This window comes from Oryx dammah, unplaced genomic scaffold (assembly GCF_014754425.2).
Source record: "Oryx dammah isolate SB20612 unplaced genomic scaffold, SCBI_Odam_1.1 HiC_scaffold_2, whole genome shotgun sequence".
NCBI lineage: Eukaryota > Metazoa > Chordata > Mammalia > Artiodactyla > Bovidae > Oryx > Oryx dammah.
In genome coordinates, this window is record NW_024070186.1 from 58,608,917 (window position 1) to 58,623,082 (window position 14,166).

Genomic DNA, 14,166 nt, shown 5'->3' on the forward strand with positions numbered 1-14,166 from the left:
ACAGTTCAAAAGCATCAATTCTTCGGTGCTCAGCCTTCTTCACAGACCAACTCTCACATCCATACATGACCACAGGAAAAACCATAGCCTTGACTAGATGGACCTTAGTCGGCAAAGTAATGTCTCTGCTTTTGAATATACTATCTAGGTTGGTCATAACTTTTCTTCCAAGGAGTAAGCGTCTTTTAATTTCATGGCTGCAGTCACCATTGCAGTGATTTTGGAGCCCCAAAAAATAAAGTCTGACACTGTTTTTACTGTTTCCCCATCTATTTCCCATGAAGTGATGGGACTGGATGCCATGATCTTTGTTTTCTGAATGTTGAGCTTTAAGCCAACTTTTTCACTCTCCACTTTCACTTTCATCAAGAGGCTTTTTAGCTCCTCTTTACTTTCTGCCATAAGGGTGGTGTCATCTGCATATCTGAAGTTATTGATATTTCTCCTGGCAATCTTGATTTCCAGCTTGTGTTTCTTCCAGTCCAGCGTTTCTCATGATGTACTCTGCATAGATGTTAAATAAGCAGGGTGACAATATACAGCCGTGACGTACTCCTTTTCCTATTTGGAACCAGTCTGTTGTTCCATGTCCAGTTCTAACTGTTGCTTCCTGACCTGCATATAGGTTTCTCAAGAGGCAGGTCAGGTGGTCTGGTATTCCCATCTCTTTCAGAATTTTCCACAGTTTATTGTGATCCACACAGTCAAAAGTCCAAAATGCAGTACTTTGATGAAATCTCAAAAATGAAAGAATGATCTCTGTTCATTTCCAAGGCAATATCAATATCCATTGATATCAATATCAATATTCCATTCAATATCACAGTAAGGAGGAGAAGGGGACAACAGAGGATGAGATGGCTGGATAGCATCACCGACTCGATGGATGTGAGTTTGAGTGAACTCCGGGAGTTGGTGATGGACAGGGAGGCCTGGCGTGCTGCGATTCATGGGGTCACAAAGAGTCAGACATGACTGAGAGACTGACTGAACTGAACTGAGTGGCTCATTAAGAGTCTTGCATTCCTTCCAACCCCTCCTTCTTCCCTTCTGTGCAGACTTACAGAATAAGGCCAAGAGGATTTGAGTATTAACTAAGAATCCTTTGGATCTTCAAACTCCGGAGCTTACTGATATTGACATTTCTTCTCTGAAAATCTGCTTCATTTGTATCTTTAATCCTTGTGTTTCTATAAGTTTGTTTCTACAGGCTGCACCACAAGTTTCTTGAGAGTCGAATCCATGTTTACTTATCTTTTATCAAAAACATTTAGAATTAAGTCTAGTACATGATAGCCTCAGCAAAAATTTTTGAATCATTCTCGCTTCCCTTCTCCACTTTCTGAATGGAGTCATGATAGACAGAAGTACCTGAACTTGGTCACATCTAAACTAAATTCATCACAATAAACATCCACATGACATCATGATGAAGGCACAGGACACAGTCTCCAATGAAATGCTCACGAAAGACAGTGCTTTATGCATCTGTGTTTTCATCTAAATCCTCAAGAAAACCATTAATGTATATTGAAAGCATATTATCATCCAGGCATTTTCATTTTTACTAGATGCCTTTAATATTATCACCATGCCCATTTTCTTGGTGAGGAAGCTGGGAGCTGAAGGTTAAGGAAGTTGCCCATGTTTCAGTTCAGTTCAGTACAGTCACTCAGTCCTGTCCGACTTTTTGCGACCCCATGAATCGCAGCACGCCAGGCCTCCCTGGCCATCCAGCCATTTCATCCTCTTTTATCCCCTTCTCCTTCCGCCCCCAATCCCTCCCAGCAACAGGGTCTTTTCCAGTGAGTCAACTCTCCACATGACGTGGCCAAAGTATTGGAGTTTCAGCTTTAGAATCATTCCTTCCAAAGAAATCCCAGGGCTGATCTCCTTCAGAATGGATTGGTTGGATCTCCTTGCAGTCCAAGGGACTCTCAAGAGTCTTCTCCAACACCACAGTTCAAAGCATCAATTCTTCAGTGTTCAGCTTTTTTCACAGACCAACTCTCACATCCATACATGACCACTGGAAAAAAGATATCCTTGACTAGATGGACCTTGTTGGCAAAGTAATGTCTCTGCTTTTGAATATGCTATCTAGATTGGTCATAACCTTCCTTCCAAGGAGTGTCTTTTAATTTCATGGCTACATCACCATCTGCAGTGATTTTGGAGCCCAAAAAAATAAAGTCTGACACTGTTTCCACTGTTTCCCCATCTATGTGCCATGAAGTGATGGGACCAGATGCCATGATCTTCATTTTCTGAATGTTGAGCTTTAAGCCAACTTTTTCACTCTCCTCTTTCACTTTCATCAAGAGGCTTTTTAGCTCCTCTTTACTTTCTACCATAAGGGTGGTGTCATCTGCATATCTGAGGTTACTGATATTTCTCCCAGCAATCTTGATTCCAGCTTGTGCTTCTTCCGGCCCAGCGTTTCTCATGATGTACTCTGCATAGAAGTTAAATAAGCAGGGTGACAATATATAGCCTTGACATACTCCTTTTCCTATTTGGAACCAGTCTGTTGTTCCATGTCCAGTTCTAACTGTTGCTTCCTGACATGCATATAGGTTTCTCAAGAGGCAGGTCAGGTGGTCTGGTATTCCCATCTCTTTCAGAATTTTCCACAGTTTGCTGTGATCCAAGCAGTCAAAAGCTTTGGCATAGTCAATAAAGCAGAAATAGATGTTTTTCTGGAACTCTCTTGCTTTTTCCATGATCCAATGGATGTTGGCAATTTGATCTCTGATTTCCTCTGCCTTTTCTCAAACCAGCTTGCATATCTGGTAGTTCACAGTTCACATACTGCTGCAACCTGGCTTGGAGGATTTTGAGCATGACTTTGCTAGCATGTGAGATGAGTGCAATTGTGCGGTAGTTTGAGCATTCTTTGGCATTGTCTTTCTTTGGGATTGGAATGAAAACTGACCTTTTCCAGTCCTGTGGCCACTGCTGAGTTTTCCACATTTGCTGGCATATTGAGTGCAGCACTTTCTCAGCATCATCTTTTAGGATTTGAAATAGCTCAACTGGAATTCCATCACCTCCACTAGCTTTGTTCATAGTGATGCTTTCTAAGGCCCACTTGACTTCACATTCCAGGATGTCTGGCTCTAGGTGAGTGATCACACCATCCTGATTATCTGGGTCGTGAAGCTCATTTTTGTATAGTTCTTCCGTGTATTCTTGCCACCTCTTCTTAATATCTTCTGCTTCTGTAAGATCCATACCATTTCTTTTCTTTATTGTGCCCATCTTTCCATGAAATGTTGCCTTGGTATCTCTAATTTTCTTGCAAAGATCTCTAGTCTTTCCCATTCTATTTTTTTCCTCTATTTCTTTGCATTGATCACTGAGGAAGGCTTTCTTATCTCTCCTTGCTGTTCTTTGGAACTCTATATTCAGATGCTTATATCTTTCCTTTTCTCCTTTGCTTTTCGCTTCTCTTCTTTTCACAGCTATTTGTAAGGCCTCCCCAGACAGCCATTTTGCTTTTTTTGCATTTCTTTTCCATGGGGATGGTCTTGATCCTTATCTCCTGTACAATGTCACAAACCTCCATCCATAGTCCATCAGGCACTCTGTATCAGATCTAGTTCCTTAAATCTATTTCTCACTTCCACTGTATAATCTTAAGGGTTTTGACTTAGTTCAAACTTGAATGGTTTAGTGGTTTTCCCTACTTTCTTCAATTTAAGTCTGAATTTGGCAAAAAGGAGTTCAAGGTCTGAGCCACAGTCAGACCCTGGTCTTGTTTTTGCCGACTGTATAGAGCTTCTCCATCTTTGGCTGCAAAGAATATAATCAATCTGATTTTGGTGTTGACCATCTGGTGATGTCCATGTGTAGAGTCTTCTCTTGTGTTGTTGGAAGAGGGTGTTTGCTAGGACCAGTGCATTTTTTTGGCAAAACTCTATTAGCCTTTGCCCTGGTTCATTCCATACTCCAAGGCCAAATTTGCTTGTTACTCCAGGTGTTTCTTGACTTCCTACTTTTGCATTCCAGTCCCCTGTAATGAAAAGGACATCTTTTTTGGGTGTTAGTTCTAAAAGGTCTTGTAGGTTTTCTTACAACTGTTCAACTTCAGCCTCTTCAGTGTTACTGGTTGGGGCATAGGCTTGGATTACCATGATATTGAATGGTTTGCCTTGGAAATGAACAGAGATCATTCTGTCGTTTTTGAGATTGCATCCAAGTACTGCATTTTGGACTCGCTTGTTGACCATGATGGCTACTCTATTTCTTCTAAGGGATTCCTGCCCACAGTAGTAGATATAATGGTCATCTGAGTTAAATTCACCCATTCCAGTCCATTTTAGTTTGCTGATTCCTAGAATGTCAATGTTCACTCTTGCCATCTCCTGTTTGACCACTTCTAATTTGCCTGATTCATGGACCTGACATTCCTGGTTCTTATGCAATATTGCTCTTTACAGCATCGGACCTTGCTTCTATCACCAGTTCCATCCACAACTGGATATTTTTTTTGCTTTGGCTCCATGCCTTCATTCTTTCTGGAGTTATTTCTCCACTGATCTCCAGTAGCATATTGGGCACCTACCAACCCAGGGATGTCCCCTTTCAGCATCCTATCATTTTGCCTTTTCATACTGTTCATGGGGTTCTCAAGAATACTGAAGTGGTTTGCCATTCCTTTCTCCAGTGGACCACATTCTGTGAGACTTCTCCTCCATGACCCTCCCATCTTGGGTTGGCCCCACACAGCATGGCTTAGTTTCATTGAGCTAGACAAGGCTGCGGTCCATGTGATCAAATTGGCTAGTTTTCTGTGATTATGGTTTCAGTGTGTCTGCCCTCTGATGCCCTCTCGCAACACTTACCGTCTTACTCTGGTTTCTCTTACCCTGGACGTGGGGTATAGCTGGTAAATGGGAGCTTAGGGATTTAAAACAAGTAGTCTGGATCCAGAGTTAGACTTTTAACATCCCCAGTAGATACTGCCTCTCAAGGAAAAGAAAGAGATAGGGACTACTTTCAATTGTCTATCTGCCTCATCCACTAACCAGTGTGAGTGGTGAGTGCTGTTTAATTTAATTTAATTTAAAATTCACCTCTACAGTCACACATGACATTTTAAATGCTCAGTAGCCACATGACTAGTGGCTACAGTATTGAATAGCTTGGTATAGAACATTTTCATCATTTCAGAAAGTTCTACCCGACAACATTTAGCAATGACTTAAAACTAGCCACTAAACCAGGAGAGCTGATGGACAAGCTGAAAATTAAAACCTCGCTGTATGGAGTTTCTGTGGACTAAATTCACTATCATATAGTCTCTTTCATCCACAAGTAAATTGCCACGTGACAGTGGATGCTTTGTATTAACTTGTTAATTCTAGGTGGGCACCTCAAGGCCTCTCTTGTTGTGAGCTCTTTGGGGTACCCATGCCCCACACAGACGTACTGTGGGCTCTTTTATTTGCATTTTTATTTTCAATTAGGCACAGTTCATCTGCGATATTAACTGTGAACAGCTGTGTCTATGCAGGCACTATAAAGATAAAAGACCTCATTTTAATTTGAACTCTGGTAAAGAACCTATTAAACAGCCATAATATTAATTCATAAAAGAATGTAGCAGCTTTTTATGGGATTACTTCCCCACCCCCTTGGTAAATTAACATTTGCAGACATTCAAACAGATGTCTTAAATACACATCGTTATTAACATGAAAATGTGGTATTTTTGTAAATTAAAATCAGATTCTGAACTGCTCAGGAGAGATCCTGACTCATAACTCTTTTTCAAACAAGAAAACTAGGTCTTAAGACCAAACTAAGTAATCCTTCCACACACTAGGCAGCGGTGGGTATGTTAGGTTAAAGTCAAAATGACACAGAGTTTTGTTATGTTTGTTCATAAAGTTTGATGATTAAAAAAAAAAAAAGATTCATTTTAGAGTAGTATTTGCATCACCTCCCGAGTTCCTTCTGCCTACCTGTTGTTCCTTGATTTAGGAAGGAATTGAATTTCTGTTTGCTCATGCTGAAACTCTGTCAAAAGAATTAATTGTAAAATTGACATATGTTTTCCTTTATCTCATATTTTAAATGCAACTAGTTAAGATGAGAGCTAGACCATGTCTAAATCTATCTTCATTATCCAAGAAAAAAAGTTAAAATAAACATGCACTGCTTGTGGAATATTCAGGGTGAATCTCTAACCCAGCAAAAAGAATTTTGAGACCAGAAAGAAATGTTTAACAAAATTTTGCTCACAGACTTAGAATCTGCTCTAGGTGTCTGTATCTTTATATTTCTATTGCTATCTCTAATTTTTTCTACCTTCCAGCTTTCCACTTTCTGAATTGGGCTTTCTTTTCCGTATGCTTAATACCTGGTGTCTTTCTACACGGTAGTGCAGAATAAGGAATGAGCACTTGAGAACTTAGGAATTCACCTCTGTCATTTTCCACGGGTCTAACATTTGAAAATTTCCCTTAAGACATTCAAACCTTAGTTCATCTCTTTCCAGAATGAGAAAGCTTACCTCACCACCTTTCCTACCTCACAGGTGTTTGTTAGAGCCAATTAAGATATATTAGGAACCCATTTTGAAAAATGGCATAGAGCTAGATGAATGTTATTATTGCAAAGTTCAGTTTCTCTGGTCCTTAAACGTTGGTAAATTATTTCCCAGTCTTGCCTGACTGCCTAAGAAATGTGAAACCATCTTCTGTTTCCATGGGTTGGGCTTGGCTTTCTTCCCAAGCTCACAATCCTTCAGAAACAGAACCTGTTAATTCTCTGCTAAGTCTCTGCTGGATATCAGACTAAGACAAAATATGCAGGTTGGGGTGTGATTTTGGAAGGGAGACTTTTTTTAGTCCATGTTTTGTTATTTTGATTAAGCTAACACTTTTTAATTCCTTTTCTTCATTTCTCTACTGATTGTGATCACAATGCAATTCAAGTTAAAGATAGTTATAACCCTTTAGTACATATAGCAGGATCCTCCATGAGATCTATAATCCTTCCAACATATGTTAAGAGATGAGAGTTGAATTTAAAGTCATTTCATTTTCAGCAACATAAGCACAAGTAATTGCGTTTTCAACCTAAAGGCAAATTTCATATATTGTGTTTTTTGGGGAAGTGTTGCCTTTTTCTGACCTCAAGACAACTAATCCATTTTCCTAGTGTCCCTCACAAAGCGCTACTATAAGCTGTATAGAATAATCTAATTTTGAGAAGGCATTTTGAAAATATCAGTTGCTGTTCTGTCTTCTCATCTGTTTGATTTTGTCACTGACTTTCTTAACACTCTTCAGCCTCCTCCTGTTTCCCATTAAAGTCCCTACTTTCTTATATAACATTCTAAGCATGGGAAAAAGATACCAATGGTTAACCAGAATTCTTTGCAAGCCTATCATTATCTTATTGAATTCCAAGAAATAGTAGTAAAAAGACTGATTGAAATGCATATTTGAATTGGTTTTATTTTTATTTTCCCCCTCACAGAATGCAGGTCAGGCCAGTACGGACCCAACTGCTCTCTGAAGTGCCAGTGTGTCCACACAGCTCACTGTGACCCTCTTAATGGGTACTGCAATTGCCCCCCAAATAGAATGGGTCCAACCTGTGAGGAAAATGGTTTGGACGATCCTCAATAACCAAATGCTAACAGCTTTTCAGTGGATGAATAGAATTTTGCTGAGGTTCACCCATGGTTCATCATCTTAACTTTGGCAGAGAAATGTACTTACTCAACCATCTTTGGCCCAACCTCGCCTGTTGTGAGGTGAAAGACAGGACGTCTCAACTTTATGGTCTCCAAGCACAAGTTCCACTCTCTAGCCTACCCTTCCCAACTTCCTTTCGCTGAAGAACATGCCCAAGAAAAAGAGAATGTTTTTTCAAGGTCCCAAATTGTAGTAACATTTTGGACTAATAAATGAAACTCTTTTTTTATGTGCACAGGAGGTATTTAAATTTGGAAGTAAGAACTGCTTTTCAGTTCAGGTTGGACTGCACTGAAATATTCACACCTATTCACTGAAGACCTCAGTGACCATTAAGTAGCTGGATCCTCTTTAGAAATGTCTAGAATTTCATCTATTTATTCTCGGTATCCTGCTTCACAGCTAAGTCAGCTTCAGATTGTTAATGTATTGTATTTCAAACATGACTTTTGGTGTGGGAGGCTATTAAGACTTTAGCCACATAGAGATCAGGGCAAAAGTATGACGTGCAGACTTACAATGAATCATCAAAATGTTTAATGGTGTTCTCCTCATCACTGGTCAGCAGACAGGAAGAAAAAGTGAGTAAAACTGATCAAGGCAAGTGCTTAGCCTGCTCCACAGATTTCCCATGGAGTAGGACCTGATTGGAAGTAAGCTTTTAATCCACACTGTAATCTTGACCCAAGCTGTTCATCAGTTAGGTCGGTTCTATAAGATGTGTAAGCATGAGCCACGTGACGAGCCCCAGAGAGACACATCAATAAATATGATTATATTCTTGCTCTCAACTGGTTTATAAGTGTTTAAAATTTCAGATGACTGCTTAATTCACTTTAAATAACAATACTTTTCTTGATTAGAAATGTTGTTACTCATGTTATCTAATGGGATAAACAGAGAATACTGAAATTACATGACTATATATTTGACTTAAAACAATATGTACACAATATAGTATTTAAAGCTCTTAAATAAAATTTTAAATAAAATATTTAAAACTTTTTTAAAATTTCTGTTCTTCAATTTTATTTTATTTTTTTTTGACTCAAGAAAAATATTTATTATTCTTATGTTTTGACTTGTTCTGTAGATTCTTTTTTTTTTTTTACTTTACAATATTGTGTTGGTTTTGGCACACATCAACATGAATCTGCCATGGGTGTACACATGTTCCCAATCCTGAACCCCCCTCCCACCTCCAAAATATTTAAAACTTTTAAATAAAATCTTAAGAAAGATTTGACAGGGATTTATGAAAAATGTTTGGTGTTATCAATTCACTAGTTTCTGATCTTTACTTAACATTTATCTTCCTATATCTCAGCACAGTTGACAGAGATATATCATATCTACAATGGATAGCCATGTCAAATTTACTGTTATTAAATAATATGAAAGATATGATTGATAAGGTCCTCAAGGATTGCTTCTAAATTTGCTTTTGTCTTAAAAGAGTTACAATCAATTTATCCTTTTTTAGTCTCCATCTATAGTATTTGAAATTAAAGTTTTATGTTTACAATTAAAGTCATTTTAACTATTTTTATCCAGTCAATTGAAAACTATGCCTTATTCTGAATATTTGACCATTTTCCTTACCTTTTATTTTTAAAACTTCTCTCAGATATCCTCATCTTACCTGCAAAGAGTATAAACAGCCTTCTTTCTCACACTGCCATCTACCACTGAACTCCCTTCATTTCAAGACCTAAAAAAACCAGTGACTGCACACAGGGGAGAAAAGCAAGATACCAGATTTCTCTTCCTTCCTAGAGATTTTATTACTTAGTAAGACACAAAATAATTTGGCAGGAAAAAAGAAAAATAAGAGATTTCTTTAGGTTGAGTTTTTTCTTATGTATTACTTGAAAGAGAAAGTGAAACTCTCTCAGTCTGATCCTTTGCGACCCCATGGACTATACAATCCATGGAATTTTCCAGGCCAGAATACTGGAATGGGTAGCCTTTCCCTTCTCCAGGGGATCTTCCCAACCCAGGGACTGAACTCAGGTCCAGATTCTTTACCAGCTGAGTCACAAGGGAAGCCCTCTGTATTGCTTAAGTCTTTATAAATGAGAAGCCATATATAAAATGTAAAGCACAATTTTTGGCAAATGGCAGATAGTCCATATATGATCTCTTTTCATCTCCTTTTCCCCGCCAAGCTCTAAAACTAATTATGAGAATAAGAAAGCAGAGTCATTGCATGAATCGCTAGTCACACAGTCATGTGACCCTTTAGACAAACTGAGTTTGACTTTCATAGCTCTCCCATTCAACAGGAATCAATGCAAGTTACCATAGCCACTTTTCTTTACAAAATTTTTATAGATTTCCCTTTCATATCAAAAAAGAAAATAGAAAAATATTTAAAACCCAGAAGGTTTCCATTTTACTTTTAGTCACCTTGAAAAATCTTAAGTGGGACCCTACAAAAGTTAATAGTCATGTGGTAAATCATCTGTTCTAAAAATATTCCAGTTTTTTCTCTTTGAGGACACTAACAGATGTCTAAAAATCATTTAAGCAATGACATTTCATTCATGGACCAGCATATAATAAACGTTAATCTTAATTTAACAGATGGAAAAGTATAAGATAGAATTTCCTTATAAAATCATGTAACAGAATTTAAAAACTCATTTTTAAATCACTGGCATGTTAAAATGCTTTAAATCAAGAAGATAGTATACAATAACCCACATTTCTGAATAAATATAGCATACTTTTTACTTCTGTAAGGGTTTACCTGAGCTTTCTACTTGTCAACAGCTACTGAGGTATAGTGAAGTATAATTTGGCTACCAAGAAATAATTTGCACAAAAGTTTTAAATTCAACTATTGTTTAAAGTGAAGCATGATTCAATAGACTTGTCTTTTTTAAACTAAAGTTCAATGTAAAATTAGAATCATTGTCATTGGGTAGAAATACTTTTTATTATTCCTTCTACTTCTCTTCCCTATATAATCTGCTCTTTGAATGTGGAAATGCTGACCCCAAAAGAAATTCATCCACCCATAACCCCTTTTCAAAGGTGCCTATGTTGTTATGTTTCAGTCTCTCATTTGAAATACAAGAGCAGAGTGGGGATTACTATGCTTTTCTGCAATAATATAGCTCAAGTTTAAAGAAAAGTGAGCAGATGTATGGAAGTATGCTGGCTAATTTGGAGTTTTAATCTAAAAAGCCTGGGATATACCATTTCAGTTTAACACCTAACTTTCCCCTTGCTCTTTCTAACTTCTCCATTCATTTATTGAGTTTTCCAGATGAGACAGCTATTTGACACAGGTTAAATTATTTTTAGAGAACTTGGAAATCATTCCAAGAGTTAGTGGCAAGAATGGCATTTCCTTTGTTAGAAATAGCAAAGAGGGTTTGGCTTCTCCTGGGCCTCTTTCACCTTGGTTTCTCCAAGACCTGGTAATACAGATGTAGCAAGAATTTAAAAAAGCATTTTGATGAAGTGAACAAATAATAGCCACTGTCTACACTCTAGGAGTTATGTATTCAATTCAGTTGAAATAACTTTTCATGGTTCTATAACAGAAAAAAAAAAATCAAAGTAGCTGAGTTTTTAAAATAGAATTCAAAGTGATTCCAAAGTTTTGACTCTTTTGCTAATCATGAGGAAACTATGTCCTACTTTCTCTGCTTATGTTTTAGTTTTCCTAAATCAAAAGCACAAAAAACAATAATTAAGGTCTAGGAAATCAGTTTAAAAGCAGTAGATATCTCTTTTCTATACTTTTACAAGTACTGACACACTCTTTCATCTCTAAAAGTTTTGTCAGGATTATAGGAAACACTATTTAATAATTCTTATTTTGATATTTGTGTGCAAATAGCTCAAATTTTGAAGAAAATTAATTCAAATGGCAACTATTAACATTTTTATTTATATTCTTCCACTGGATATCTTTAAAATACATAAAGTTTCATAATGCCTCTACTTGAAAAGACTGTAAGAATATCTACCAAATATAACTTTATTGCTCAGACTTCATGAGAAAAGTTCAACAGTGGTCCATCAGACAAAAAGATTCATGTGAAGAATTGGATCTTAAGTGCCTAAGTGTTGACAATATTGGTCTCTTGAAATGGAGAACACTGGTTTGTAAATAAAATTCCATACGTAAGACTTGAATGAATTTGGTAGCTAAGTTTAACATATATTTGATGAATAATGGAACCTGTAACTGATTAGATATATAATCCATTGGTAATATTTGAAATCATTTATTGACTGAAAAATGGCCTTCATTAGTGTTGCTTTTTAACTATTGCCTAAAAAGCAATTTTCTGTATTTTTAACTTTTGTCTGAATTTATTAATATACTGAGAGATATTAATATTTATTGTTTACAACACTAGGTACTACTGAAAGCATGAAAAAATAGTGGTGAACAAGATGGATGTATTCCCCGCTCTCATAAACTTACAGTCTAGTATAAGATATTAGCCAAGGAGAACAATGCTTTTAAATATTCTTAGCTTTGCAATGAGTTTTAGAGTTCATTAATCCTTTCCTAAGTCTATTTCTCACAAATTTGTTAATGCTCCTATATTAACACACTTTGATAAATCAAATGTATCCTACCTAACTTTAAAAAATCCACACACAAGATTTTACTCTTAATGCCACTACAGGAAATGAAATATTTTTTAAAAACTTGTGAAATACCATTTTACATTTATAGAAAACTCTATTATTTTTTGTAATGTAAAAAGGAAGTCCACTTTCAAATCATTCTTGTAGCTCTAGTGGCATGGAGATTTAGGTAGTGGAAGTAGAGAAAAAAAGAAAATATTTCTCTTATTCTGAAACCAACATGTTCTTTCACCATCCACTACTGCCTTCTCTTTTGGTAAAGATAAGTGTTTCCCGGTGAGAGAGGAGAGTTTTCAGACATTTTTAAGAATCTGATTTTATAATAAGGTATAATTCTCCCAAGTATTAAAAAAAAATCTTGCTATTTTATGATGTCTGAAAATAAGATTAGATTATTTCTTTTTTCAATTGCTGTAAAAGGCATATAACATAAAATTTACCATTTTACCAATTTTTAAGTATCTAATTCAGTGGTATTAAGAACATTCACATTGTTATGCTACAATCACCAAGGATTATTTCTTTTTTTATAGGAAAAACTTCTTGATTCCAGTTGAATAATATGTAGAGTCCTCAGTATACATTATTAGTCTACTTGAATGCTTAATCATATATTGCCTGCACTTGTGAAGTTTTTCATGTTTGTGAATGCTTTGGTTATTTGAAAATATGCTTTCCATAATAGTTTCTTCCTATTTGCTAGATGTTTCTGAAAACAAAGACATTTTTCTCGTTTAAACAATTATGCTTTTCGTAAGGATCATGCAATAAGAAAAGCAGCCATTGTTTGCTAGATGTGTCACAGTTGTAGCTTATCCATCTTTTCATGTTTCTAAACGTACTGAAGAAAAATCCAAAAATAGGCACACTCATTGCTCTATGAAATATTAATCCAACTTGTAATTCTGTTTACAACAACCCTCATGGATTTCCTGTTTGTATTCTTTGCTTCAATATCTCCACCCATGGCTCCACTCTGGCCTTGAGTCAGTCACAGTATCAAGGCCATAGTACAAAGGCTCTCAAAGCCTTGTTGTCTCAAGCAATATGTATTCCATGAAATCAGAAAAGAATAGTGTTTAATAAGAAGAAGGGAGAAGGAGAGGAGAATTGTGGGAGTGTTATAGTCAGAACAACACTAATGACTTGAAAACTCAAGGTTAAACATGGATTAAATAATATACTTCACTGAAATACTTGTTTGGAGTGCTAATATGGATTTGTGAATTTCAAATAGGAAGGTACAGTATGCAAAAAATTCCAAATTGTTTAACTAGGTAGTTTTTTTGGAGGAGAATTTTGAAAAAACAAGTGTCCCAAGAAACATTTTTTGTGGAAAATGGGAATAAATGTATACTTGAGTCCTCAAAAACATACTTGGTCTGGATATCCTGATCACACCTTTTTATGGTGCTTCTAGTAATTGCCTGAGAGGATTATAAGCAGGACCTATATTAATTTATAGTTTCCCACAAATTTGCCCTGAGTCAGTAAGTTTTTCTCAAAATGAAACTTTGAAATACAAAGTAAAATGTTGAAACTCTCAAGAGATCTGCTTTTCTTTTTGTCTTAATATGAAAAATTGAGTAAATTGTTTTTAAATATTAAGGACAATTAGGAAGTTGTGAAATAAATTATATTCTTGTTGTTTTCTTTAAATTTTTTTAAACTGAAGGATAATTGCTTTACAGAGTTTTGTTGTTTTCTGTCAAACCTCAACATGAATCAGCCATAGGTATACAAATATATTCTTTTTAAATGAAATATTATAAAAGGCATACAGAAATGTGTGTTAGAAAAATAGAAGACTAAAGTTTGCTAACATCTGGGCATTTTA